General features: G+C 38.4%; 1 protein-coding gene across 6 annotated transcripts in view; it reads right to left on the bottom strand.

Annotated features, from left to right (window-relative positions):
* The window catches only part of NLGN1 (neuroligin 1), a 1,028,955-nt gene that overhangs the window by 280,798 nt on the left and 735,698 nt on the right, over nt 1-12,459 (bottom strand). The gene's annotated exons all lie outside the window — the stretch shown is intronic.

Here is a 12,459-nt window from a genome sequence, read left to right as displayed (position 1 = left end):
AAGTGCCCATTGATCCACTAATGGATTAATAAATTGTAGTGTATGTAACCATGGAATATTATGCAGCCTTAAAGAAAGATGGAGACTTTACCTCTTTCATGTTTACATGGATGGAGCTGTAAAGAAAGATGGAGACTTTACCTCTTTCATGTTTATGAAAGATTCTTCTTCTTCTAGGATTCTTCTTAGCAAAGTATCTCAAGAATGGAAGAAAAAGTATCCAATGTACTTGACTCTAAATTTATGGTTTTCATATGAAAGCTATAACCCAGTTAGAACCTAAGAATATGGAGAAGGGAGATTGGAAGGGAAGGGGAGGGAGGAGGATTGGCTGAGGGAGGGTGATTGGTGGGATCACACCTCCTGTGCATCTTACAAGGGTACATGTGAAACTTACTAAATGTAGCATATAAATGTCTTAACGCAATAACTAAGGAAATACCAGGAAGGCTATTTTAACAAGTGTGATGAAAATATGTCAAATGGTGTATAAAACCAGTGTATGGTGCCCCATGATTGCACTAAAAATAAATAATAATAAAAATTAAAGAAAAAGATCAACAAAACAAAAAGTTGGTTTTTTGAAAAGATTAACAAAATTGATGAACCTTTTGCCATCCTAACCAGAAATAGAAAAGTAAAATCTCTAATTTTGTCTATCGGAAATGATAAAAGAGAAATAACAGACACTTCAGAAATTCAAAAAATCTTCAATCATTACTACAAAAATCTTTATTCCTAGAAATATGAAAATCTTAAGGAAATGGACCAATACCTGGAACCACGCCACCTTCCTAGACTCAGCCAGAAAGAATTAGAAATCTTGAATAGACCTATATCAACCACTGAAATAGCATGAACAATACGAAATCTCCCTAAAAAGAAAAGTCCAGGACCAGATGGCTTCACATTTGAATTCTATCAAACCTTTAAAGAGGATCTAGTACCTATATTATACAATGTTTTCCAATGTATAGAAAAAGAAGGAATACTTCCCAACGCATTCTATGAAGCAAATACACCCTGATACCCCAAAACAGGAAAGGATCCAACAAAGAAAGAAAATTATAGACCAATATCATTAATGAATATCGATGCAAAAATATTCAGTAAGATCTTACCAAACAGAATTCAACATGACAGGGCACAATCCCTTGCACCCTTGTAAGGTGAATCAGTCTCATTTGTGTTCCTTGAGGTACGAGGTTCTGAGAAGGAACATTTCCAGTACTTGAGCTAGATGTGAGTTTTGGGGGATATTCTCCCTAGCTCACAGAAGCAGCTTTGCTGAAAAATGCAGGCAGTTACACCTTAAATGAAAGAATGTGCCAGAGGGCCTCACCAAGTCGTAGCTGGAGACAGATCATCTGCCTGGGGCAATGGACCGTTGCACTTAATCCCCTACCTCTATTTACACAATAAATTTCAGTTAGTCATATAGGGAAGTGGGCAAACAGAACAGACAACCCAGCCCCTTGTAGTTTATCTCCATTGTTGTTTATCTCCAAATAGGATATTCTTATTTTAGAAAGGTGTGTACGTACTTAGCTGTATTAATGCTGATAAGGAATCTTGATGACTGTTTTGTTACCTTTTGTCCGCTTTATTCTTGGATTATTTTTATCTGATGAGTTTGGGTATATAAGAAAGTGAATAAAGACAAGTGATTGCTTATGTTCCTGAGCCTGCACCAGCCATCCCTTTTAAAATCATTTACTTTGTCTTCCGTGCTGCCTTTGCATCATCGACCAGTAGCCCAGTGGACAGCAACATCAACAACACATAAAAAAAATTGCACACCACGATCAATTTGGTTTTATTCTAGGGTTACAGGGTTTGTTCAACATATGCAAATCTATAAATATAATACATCACATCAATAAAATAAAAAACAAAGACCATATGATTCTCTGAATGGACACAGAAAAAGCCTTTGATAATATTCAGCATCCTTTCATGATCAGAATTCTTAAGAAAATAGGCATCGAAGGGACATTTCTTAAACTAATAGAGGCCATCTACAGCAAACCCACAGCCAGTATCATATTGAATGGTGTAAAACTGAAAATATTTCCGCTCACAGCAGGAACGAGGCAAGGATGCCCACTGTCTCCACTGCTTTTCAACATAGTAATGGAAGTCTTAGCCATAGCAATCAGGCAAGAGAAGGCAATCAAGGATATCCAAATAGGGTTAGAGGAGATCAAACTCACACTCTTCGCTGATAATATGATCCTATACCTGGAAAATCCCACTGACTCAACTTCAAAACTCTTAGAAGTGATCAATACAGCAGCATCTCAGGATACAAACTCAAGGCTTATAAGTCAGTAGCTTTTATAGATGCCAACAATAGTCAAGCTGAAAATATAGTCAAGAACTCTATTCCTTTTACAGTAGTGCCAAAGAAGATGAAGTATCTGGGAATTTACCTAACAAAGGATGTGAAAGATCTCTATAAGGAGAACTATGAAACTCTGAGAAAAGAAATAGCCAAAGATGTTAACAAATGGAAAAACATACCATGCTCATGGCTGGGAAGAATCAATATTGTTAAAATGTCCATACTACCCAAAGCAATCTACAGATTTAATGCCATCCCTATTAAAGCATCATTGTCATACTTTAAAGAGCTTAAAAAAAATAGTACTTCGTTTTATATGGAATGATAAAAAACTTCAAATAGCAAATACAATACTCAGAAATAAGAACAAATCAAGAGGTATCACATTACCAGATTTCAGGCTATACTTCAGGCTATCACTATAAATCTATAGTGATCAAAACAGCATGCTACTGGCACAAAAGCAGAGAGGTAGATTTAGAAAACAGAATAGAGAACCAAGAGATGAACCCACCTGCTTACCGCCATTTGATCTTTGACAAGCCTATCAAAAATATTCCGTGGGGGAAAGACTGACTCCCTATTTAACAAATGGTGCTGGGTAAACTGGCTGGTGACCTACAGAAGACTGAAACTGGACCTCCACCTTTCACCATTAACAAAAATTGATTCTCACTGGATAAAAGATTTAAACTTAAGACATGAAACTATAAAAATACTAGAAGAGAGTGCAGAGAAAACACTTGAATAAATTGACCTGGGAGAATATTTTATGAGGAGGACCCCCTGGGCAATCGAAGCAACACCAAAAATTCATTACTGGGATCTGATCAAACTAAACAGCTTTTGCACAGCCAAAGAGCACAGTAAGTAAAGCAAACAGACAACCTTCAGAATGGGAGAAGATTTTTGCAGGTTATGCTTCCAACAAAGGTCTGATAACAAGAATCTACAGAGAACTCTAAGTAATAAGAAAAGAATAAACAACCCCATTTCTATGTGGGCAAGAACTTGAACAGAAACTTCTCTGATGAAGACAGGCACATGGCCTACAAACACATGAAAAAATGCTCATCATCCTTAATCATCAGAGAAATGCAAATCAAAATAACTTTGAGATATCATCTAACTCCAGTAATATTAGCTCACATCACAAAATCCCAAAACTACAGATATTGGCGTGGGTGCAGAGAGAAGGGAATGCTTCTACACTGCTGGTGGGAATGCAAGCTAATACGACCGTTTTGGAAAGAAGTTTGGAGAACACTCAAGGAACTGAAAGTAGACCTACCATTCAATCCTGCAATTCCTCTACTAGGTATATACCTAGATGATCAAAAATCATTTCACAACAAAGATAATTGCACCAGAATGTTTTCCTGCAGCCCAATTCATAATAGCCAAGACATGGAAACAGCCCAAGTGCCCATCGACCCGTGAATGGATTAATAAATTGTGGTATATGTACACCATGGAATATACTTTGCAGCCATAAAAATGATGAAGACTTCGTATCTTTTATGTTTACCTGGATGGAGCTGGAACATATTTTTCTTAGCAAAGTATCTCAATAATGGAAAAAAAAGTATCCAATGTACTCAATACTACTATGAAATCAATATATAACCACCTACACACTCATACAAATGGCAAAACATAACTATGGTCCAGAAAGTAGAAGAGAAGAGGAGAAGGGAAAAGGAGAGAGAGGGGAAGAGAGGGGGCATATGGGAAAAGGGAGGGTGTTTGGGGGGACCTCACATAATTGTGTTATGCAATGGTACATTTCAAAACTATTAAGAAATGACTATAACTGTGATGGATTGATAGATGTGTTACTAAGTTCAATGTAAGCATTTCACGTTGTATATCAAAGCAGTACTCTGAACCCCATAAACGCATCAATGTACAAAGTTATGATTTAATAAAAAGTAATTAAAAAGAAAAAAATTCTTAGTTATCTGCCCTTGACAAGCATAATCTCACTGACTAATCTGCAAACACCATACAGGTAGGTATCATGGGGTCTCTCTCTTTCCCTAAAACGTGTAACATTCTCCCAAATATTTGCTGATTGGTGGCTGATCTATGCTGTGCTGTGGTAGTTAAACTACAGTCCAGTCCACGTTATTTTTCTAGGGCATCTAGGAACACCATGAACTAGGCACAGTGGACAGAGCTCTGTTGTCCTATTTGGATTCCTACAAAAAAAAACACTCTCTTCTCTCTATGCTGGTATCCACATGTACTACTTGCACCCTGTGATACTACAAGTTTGTTTTATTTCCTAAGCTTCTGCATCCGCAGGGGGTTATACAAGGAGTGGGGAGATGTGCTGAACAAACCTCCCTCCATGGTGTTATTGGCAGTCAGCTCTTCCCATTTTCCAGATCAGTCTGCCCTCCACATAAAATCCACAGCTGCCGACTGCAGGGTCTGTCACTGTTACCAGCTCTGCCTCTTCATCACACAGTCAGCATGACTTTTTTACTCAATCAAACTTATCCCAACTTGAATTGTTCCATCAGAGTGGTCTAGCTGCTGCTGCTGTGATCTCCCAGCTATTAACATAGACATTACAGTGCTCCAACCACTCAAAGACGCAGCAGCACAGCCATCCTGGACTGCAGCCACTTAAGGGAGATGGAGACAGATGGCTATTTGCAGAGGGCAGAGAATTTAACAGCAGTGCCTCTTCACACTGTGATGATGGATTTTCCCCTCAAAGGAAGCAATAGGCATTAATCCCCTTGAGATTTTCCGATACTCATTGTATCCCTTTCTACCCAAATCACATTCCTCACCCTGGAAACAGGAAGCAGATGCCAGCATTTCTGCAGGCCTGAGAAGAGGGAGTTCCTATGACCACCAAAGCAGGTCTCACACATCTCGGGAGAGGAAGCCTGTCTCCAGGCAGAGCCTGCCTCCTGCAGTTGGTAGGGCTGTGAGCCTAGAATCATATGATTTTGTGAAGATGATACTATTTAACTCCCAGGTTCTGGAGAGAACTAAGAGAGCAGTTCCATGTGCAGACAGGGAACATTCCTGGCACTCAGCAGGTGCCTGACTGAGGGAGCCCAGCGGGGACCCCAGGTGGCCCAGGCACGCTGTTTCTCTGCTTTCTTCTCCTTTCTGCCTGGTCTTCTTCATCTCTCAATGATGCTCTTTTCTAATAATTTGTGAGTACTACTGCCTCTACCAGTTTCTTTTTTTTCTATCAGTAAAACTTCATTTTAGGTTTTTTCTCTTTATAAAACAAAATTGTATTTAAGAGAAATACAGAGCTTACAGCTTAACGAATTTTCACTAAGTGAAAGTTGTGTAATCAACATCCAGATGGAGGAGAGACCATTACCTGCACCTCCAGAAGCACTTCATGTCCCCTCTGGTCCTCCAAGGTTCTGAAGGATGGCACTGAGCCAAAATGTGAATATTCAAAAACCTTAGAAAACGTCTTACAAAGGACAAAAGAATTATCCTGCATCAAATGAATATTCTTCTTCCAAAAGATAAAATTTAAAGCTGCGATTTCCCCTAGATGTTCTACCACAGTACTCACTACCAGCAATGTTCTACTGGCCCCAAGATCTTTTTCCTGACTTTGCTGAGTTCATGCTCTGGGCTGTGTTTAAAACATCACTTTTTTTTTTTCGTCTTCCACGAGCTATTTCACAAATGGTGCCTTGGTAATGGGAACTTCATCTCTTTTGAGAGGCAAGATAGCCACACAGGCCAAGACTGTGGCCTTGCTCCACTCATGACGTATGTTTTATGATTTGAGGCTTTAAGTCATTTTTAAAAAATAAAAAATCTTTAACCATCAGGATTTATTTGTGAAGACAATCTTAAGATTTTGATAATGTATATATTCATATGTGTCAGTGCAACCCTAATTATTCAGTTCAATTTGAGGTATGGTCAATGAAAGTGACTGAACAGTTTAATTTTTAATTATTATGCCAATGCAATCATTATTACCAGCTCATTGTCAACTCTGGGTACTTCAAAGAGTGAGTTTGAACATCCTAAATTCAACGTACCAATTGTTTGCATACATATGCAGATTTAAAAGCTTTCCAAAATTAGATATCATCTTAATAATTATACTTTTTAATTTTCTTGGTAAAGATATATTCCTTTTTATTAGAATGAAGAAACATAAATTAACAATAAATTTATCTGACTTATTACAAATTATGTAACACTTGACTCTGAATTAAGGGAAATTTATAATTTAATTGACTTAAAAATAATAGAAAGATGAGGACTATATGTCATTAATAGAAGGGAAGGCAGAAACATGGAAATAAATACTATATATATATATATATATTTTTTTTTTTTTTTGCAGTTTTTATTTTTTGGCCAGGGCTGGGTTTGAACCCGCCACCTCCAGTATATAGGGCTGGTGCCCTACTCCTTTGAGCCACAGGCACCACCCAATTCTAGATATATTTTAATAAAGGATTCCAGGATGTGATCTCATACCAAGGATAGGAAAACAATGTCTTGAGGTGGCACCCGTAGCTCAGTGGCTAGGGCACCAGCCACATACACCAAGGCTGGGAGGTTTGAAGCCAGCTCAGGCCAATTAAACAACAATGATACTGCAACAAAAAAATTGCCAGGAGTTGTGGCTGGCACCTATAGTTCCAGCTACTTGGGAAGCTGAGTTAAGAGAATCGCTGAAGCCCAAGAGTTTAAGGGTGTTGTGAGCTGTGACAGCACAGCACTCTAACGAGGGCTATGTAATGAGATTTTGTTTCAAAAAAAATAATAAAATAATAAATAATGTGTTGAAATCAGACAGGCCTCAATCCCATTTTCATAAATACAGTTTTATAAAAAACAAAATGCTCATGTTTTCCTTTTCTTCTTGAAATTCTGGGATTTTTCTAGAGTGTTTATGTCTCTGTAACAAAAATGTTAAAATTCAACTCAGTTCCAGAGGAAACTCTGTGTAAAGCAAACAGAATAAACAAAAGCAAAGACCCAATGGCTGTCCACTGACTGCCCGGGAATATTGGACATTAAAAGGTTATTTATTCTAAGAGGAAATTTAAGTAAGGACCATACCTCAAACAGAAGCCCAGAAAGATAATGGAGTATGATAAATTTGGGAAAGTGGCACAGATGTCCACCAGCCAGGTGCCCACCAACTACAGGTCATTTGCAGAATGCCAGGGCAGTAGAGCCTGGAGAGGGAGTAGAGTCCAGGAATGGCCTCTGCTCAGACTCGTGCCACATTACTCTGGGTCAGGGTTCTCAGCCTGTGTCCTACTGCTGCTCCTGCTCTGGAAAAGGAATGTTGAAGGGCCCTTCACAGAGAGGTGGACACTGCCGTTTCCAGACCTCTTCATCTGGATACTTTAGTTTGTAAGTGACAGGAACCCAAATGAAACTATCTCATGCAAAATATATACAATTGTATATGTCTGTGTACGTGTGTGTAATTTCATGTGACTAAAATAAAGAGAAAATAACTGAAATGGAAGCAGGATTTCTGGATTTTCCCCTCCATCTGCAGTGTCGTCCTCTCAGGTCTGCCTACCTGTGGGGCTGGACCGTGCGGCTGGCAGCGCCTAGCTGTGCATCTTCACATCTTCATCTGACGCAGCTGTCTTTCTCCTCTTAAGTTTCCATTACATTACTTCCATAATTATTTTGTTTCACAAAACAGTAAAATTAAAAATGTACATGTATTTGAGAGGCCAAGCCAAAATTTCCATCTTTTTTCATTCCCAGAAGATAAGAACATTTTTAAAAAACCAAAACCACACACATGTATATATTGACATCATCATTTCGCTACACAAAAAGATATTTTAACTCAAAAAAGAGAAACTATTATAATCTAAGAAGAAAGAACAGTTCTTTAAATTGAATATAGTTAGCTTTATGAAAACTTGATTACATTGCCCTATTTTTTCCATTTTTTTTTATTGTTGGGGATTCATTGAGGGTACAATAAGCCAGGTTACACTGATTGCATTTGTTAGGTAAAGTCCCTCTTGCAATCATGTCTTGCCCCCAGAAGGTGTGGCACACACCAAGGCCCCAGCCCTCTCCTTCCTTCCCTCTCTCTGCTTTTCCTTTTCCCCCATGACCTTAATTGTCCTCATATCAAAATTGAGTACATATGGAGAAGCATGAATCCTATTTTTTCCATTTCACGCAAGAATGCATCATCATTGCCCAGCACCAGTCCTGATAAATCACTGTTCAGAGATATAGGAGGTAGAGCTGGCCCTGGTGGGGAGCTGGTACTAACACATCTCTCACTTCACAGTCCTGTTTTCAGTGCCTCATCTTTGCCACAAGCCACCCTACTCATCTCAGTAATTTACCAGAGACCAGGGCCAAGACTGGTCAAAGCTAGAAACGAAGAGGGAGAAAAAAAGAGGCATAACAGCTGAGGAAAGAGGTTATTCATGAGAAAGGAATGAAGCACCCCTTTCTGGATTATGTAAATTTATTTCTCTCTCCAAATTTGCTACACAACATAAAAACACAGACCACACCCCTAAATCTTTGCTTTTAGAAGACACAAAATTTACTTTTGAATTCCAAATACTCATGTAAGAATACACATCCTAATTTGTGATACTGAGTTCTAATTGTATTTTACCTATCCATCCCAGATATTAATACACACAATGAAATCTTTTATTTATTTATTTTTTGAGACAGTCTAATAGTATGTCACCCTCAGTAGAGTGTGTGCATACACACGACAACCTCACAGCAATCTCTAACTCTTGGGATTAAGCAATTCTCTTACCTCAGACTCAGAAGTAGCTGGGACTACAGGCACCCACCACAACTCCTGGCTATTCTTTTTTGTTGTTGCAGTTGTCATTGTTGTTTAGCAGGCCCGGGCAGGTTTGAACCTGCCTGCCTGGTTGTATGTGGCTGGTGTCCTAACCACAGAGTTACGGGCGCGAGCACATAATGAGATCTTTACACTGAAAGTTTTCCTTAACTACTAAAGAACATAACACAAACTGCTATGCTGAAATATACTTAGTCATTTAACAATAATCCAAGCTCTCATATTATCATTTGCACTAGTGAATGACTCAGATATAATATAAAATTAATCCTTTACACATTTATACAGGCTTCCTCAAACTGTTACTATAATAGATTTCCATATGAAAGCACATTTAATTACATCTTTTAAGGAAAATAGTACAACAAGACCTAGGCATCAATGTTTAAAATATTTGGTAAAATTGTATTTTTAATGAGAAAACAAAGTAAGAAGTAAGAAAATAAAACAATATTGAAACTACACAATTTCCTCTCTTCACAAGAGCTAATACACATTCCTATCAATCACTGGGGACATGTTTTGGCAGGAAAAAAATTTGCCCTTTTAAGGCAATGCCGTTTTCATTCAAACATCAACCCCAAATTTTCCACTTTGACAAAGAATTAGATCATATTCATTTCACTTCCTCAAGCACTTATTACCACGAGAATCAATTAACAGTAAAGTTAATTGCAAACTATAAAATTGCTAATTGAGACAAATTACAGATGATGGCTTTGTAATTTGAGTAAATGACAGGTTCAGATGTATGTGTGACCTACAAACTTATGTTATCCAAGTTACTTGTCTACTTAGAAAATTTTCAAAAGAAATGTACATTTAAACACAAGGAGAGTAGAGTCTACTAAAATGCAATGTGTTAAAGCACAAAATTTAGTAATAGGAAACTAAAACCTAACAGCTTTATTACTTCAAGTTCTAGAAGCAAATCATTGAACACTGTTAAACTCATCATACAATCTTGTGACATAGACCCTAAGGGTGGAATTAGAGTGAGAATCAAGGTATGTTGCTCAAATGGCTTCTATCATGCTTGATATTTATGCATTTCTATTCTAGTTACAGTCAATCATTTGTTCTTGAGTGTGCCTTTGCAAACAGTTTAAACGTAATGCTAAGGAAATAAAAACCTCTTTAGGGTATTTTCACTTCGTGAAAATGAACTGTTCCCATTTTCCTTGGTAGCCAAATGATATACATTCTTCTTACAAAAATAGTACTGATAATTATGCCATCCAGAGATGCTCACTGTTAAGATTTTGTTGCCTTTCTGTCTACCTTTCTCTAGTTATATTTGCATATTTAGGAGTGTTCCCCACCAAGAAAATATCATACTTAGTCCGTTGTCTGCTGCTATAATAGAAGACCAAAGATTGAGAAGTGTACAAAGAAAATAAATTATTTCTTACGCTTCTTGAGGCTGGAATGTTCAAACAAAGGGGCTGCATGTCATGAGGGCCTTCTTACTGCATGGAGGGCATCAAACAGTCAGAGTGTATGAGATGCTCGTCAGCTCAGTTACCTCTTTCTTTTCTTCTAAAGTCATCAGTCCCAACCTAATGACTTTATATAATCCTAATTACCCCACCTCTAAATGCCATCAACATAACATTGTGAGAATAAGTTTTTAACATATGAAATTACAGGAACACATTCAAACTGTAGCAATAAGACACAAGATATGGGAGGCGGAGCAAGATGGCAGACCTGAAGGATCATTCAGCTGAGCTCTCCTAGTACAACTGGGGAAAAAGAGAGAACTCAGTCATACCTGGTGTGGGAATTTACCCAGAGTGGTAGTTTACAGAGGATAGGGAGGAGGTGGTGAGCTGGATATACCATGTGATCTAGAACAGTGGGAATCTGATGTATTAGGCAAGTGATTGAGACTGGCTGGGATTGGCAGGCCTCCCATAGAGAGAAAGCAGAGGTCCAGGATGGGAGGAAGCCTTTCTGGAGTTTTCACTTCTTGGGGAAAGCTGCATATTGAGTGGAAAGCTTGGAAGAGTGGGTGGACTCAAACAGTATACAGCAACCAGATCTGAATGCCAGTTGGCATGGATTTGCCATAGATTTGGTGGCTGGTGAGGCTTCCATCCTGAGAAGGTCTTTGAGGCCAGGGAGCTGCCACTGTGGGAAGGTCGGGAGAAGGTCTTAGCAGGGGCCTAAAGTACAGCCATCTGAATCCCCCCTGCTGGGATCAGAATTGCACTCTTGGGACAGGGTGAGGAATTCTGATACCACATGGGAAATGGAGTCAGGAGGCACTGTGAGACCTGTCCCTAAAGGATTCTTGTGACCTTTAAGATCCCGACCCAGCAGAGTTGGAATGCTGAGGAAACAATCAGGTGATTACTGAAGGCAACTAGGTTAGGAATAAAGACCGTAGAAGTGCCAGGTGTGTTCTCCATATTCTAAAAAAAAAAAAAAGGGCCACCACTTGGTGTCTTGGTGATATATTGTAACATCTACATTTTGATTGAAGTTGGTCCTTTCCACTATTTGTAATTTTTTTCTAGTATTTTTATTTTTTTACTTTTCTTATTCTTTCTTCCTCTCTCTCTTGCTGTCTTTGAATATTTGAGTATTTGAGTATTTGAATATTTGAGGTGTTTTATTTTTGCTAATTTATTTGGTTGGCTCTACTCTTAATTTCCATTTTTACTTCCATCAAGAGCAAGGACTCCTATATTTTTGCTCACACGAAAGAGTTCAGCTATGCTCAGGCTGCTAAGGAGCTCCTGATTTTGAGGAACTGACCCAGCTCAGCCTCTGAAAATCCTTAAATTACAGGTGTGGCCTTAACACCATGCAAATCAATACCATTTCTTCTATCACTCTCATTCTCTCTTCCTGTCCTCATTCTACCTGTTCTTCAATTCTTTTCTTTCATCCTCCTCCCCCTTTCCCTTTTTTCCTTTTTCCTTCTTTTTAGTCTTTCTTTCTTTTCCTCTTATTTCTGCCTGCTTGCACTTTATTCTTCTCTTCCTTTTCACCTAAGCTCTGAGACAAGATAATTTGAAACAAAGGAGGGAAGAGAAAAGGATTAAGGAGGAAAAGTGGGTGAATAAGAAGAAAGAACAGATAAGGGGGGAACTAATAGACAAATTCAGGCAAAATGAAAAACAAAAACAGAGCAACTACCCCAAGGGCTGATGAGCCAGTCACTGCAGAAGACTCCACCTATAAAGAATTAATGGATTTGACAGGAAGGGAATTTAAAATATGAATGATAAAGACAACAAATGGAATGGATGAGAAAATGGAAAGACAGAACCAA

This window comes from Nycticebus coucang, chromosome 20 (genome assembly GCF_027406575.1).
Source record: "Nycticebus coucang isolate mNycCou1 chromosome 20, mNycCou1.pri, whole genome shotgun sequence".
Taxonomy (NCBI): Eukaryota; Metazoa; Chordata; class Mammalia; order Primates; family Lorisidae; genus Nycticebus; species Nycticebus coucang.
Note: the sequence above shows the minus strand (reverse complement) of the source record. Positions and strands in the feature narration are given on the sequence as shown.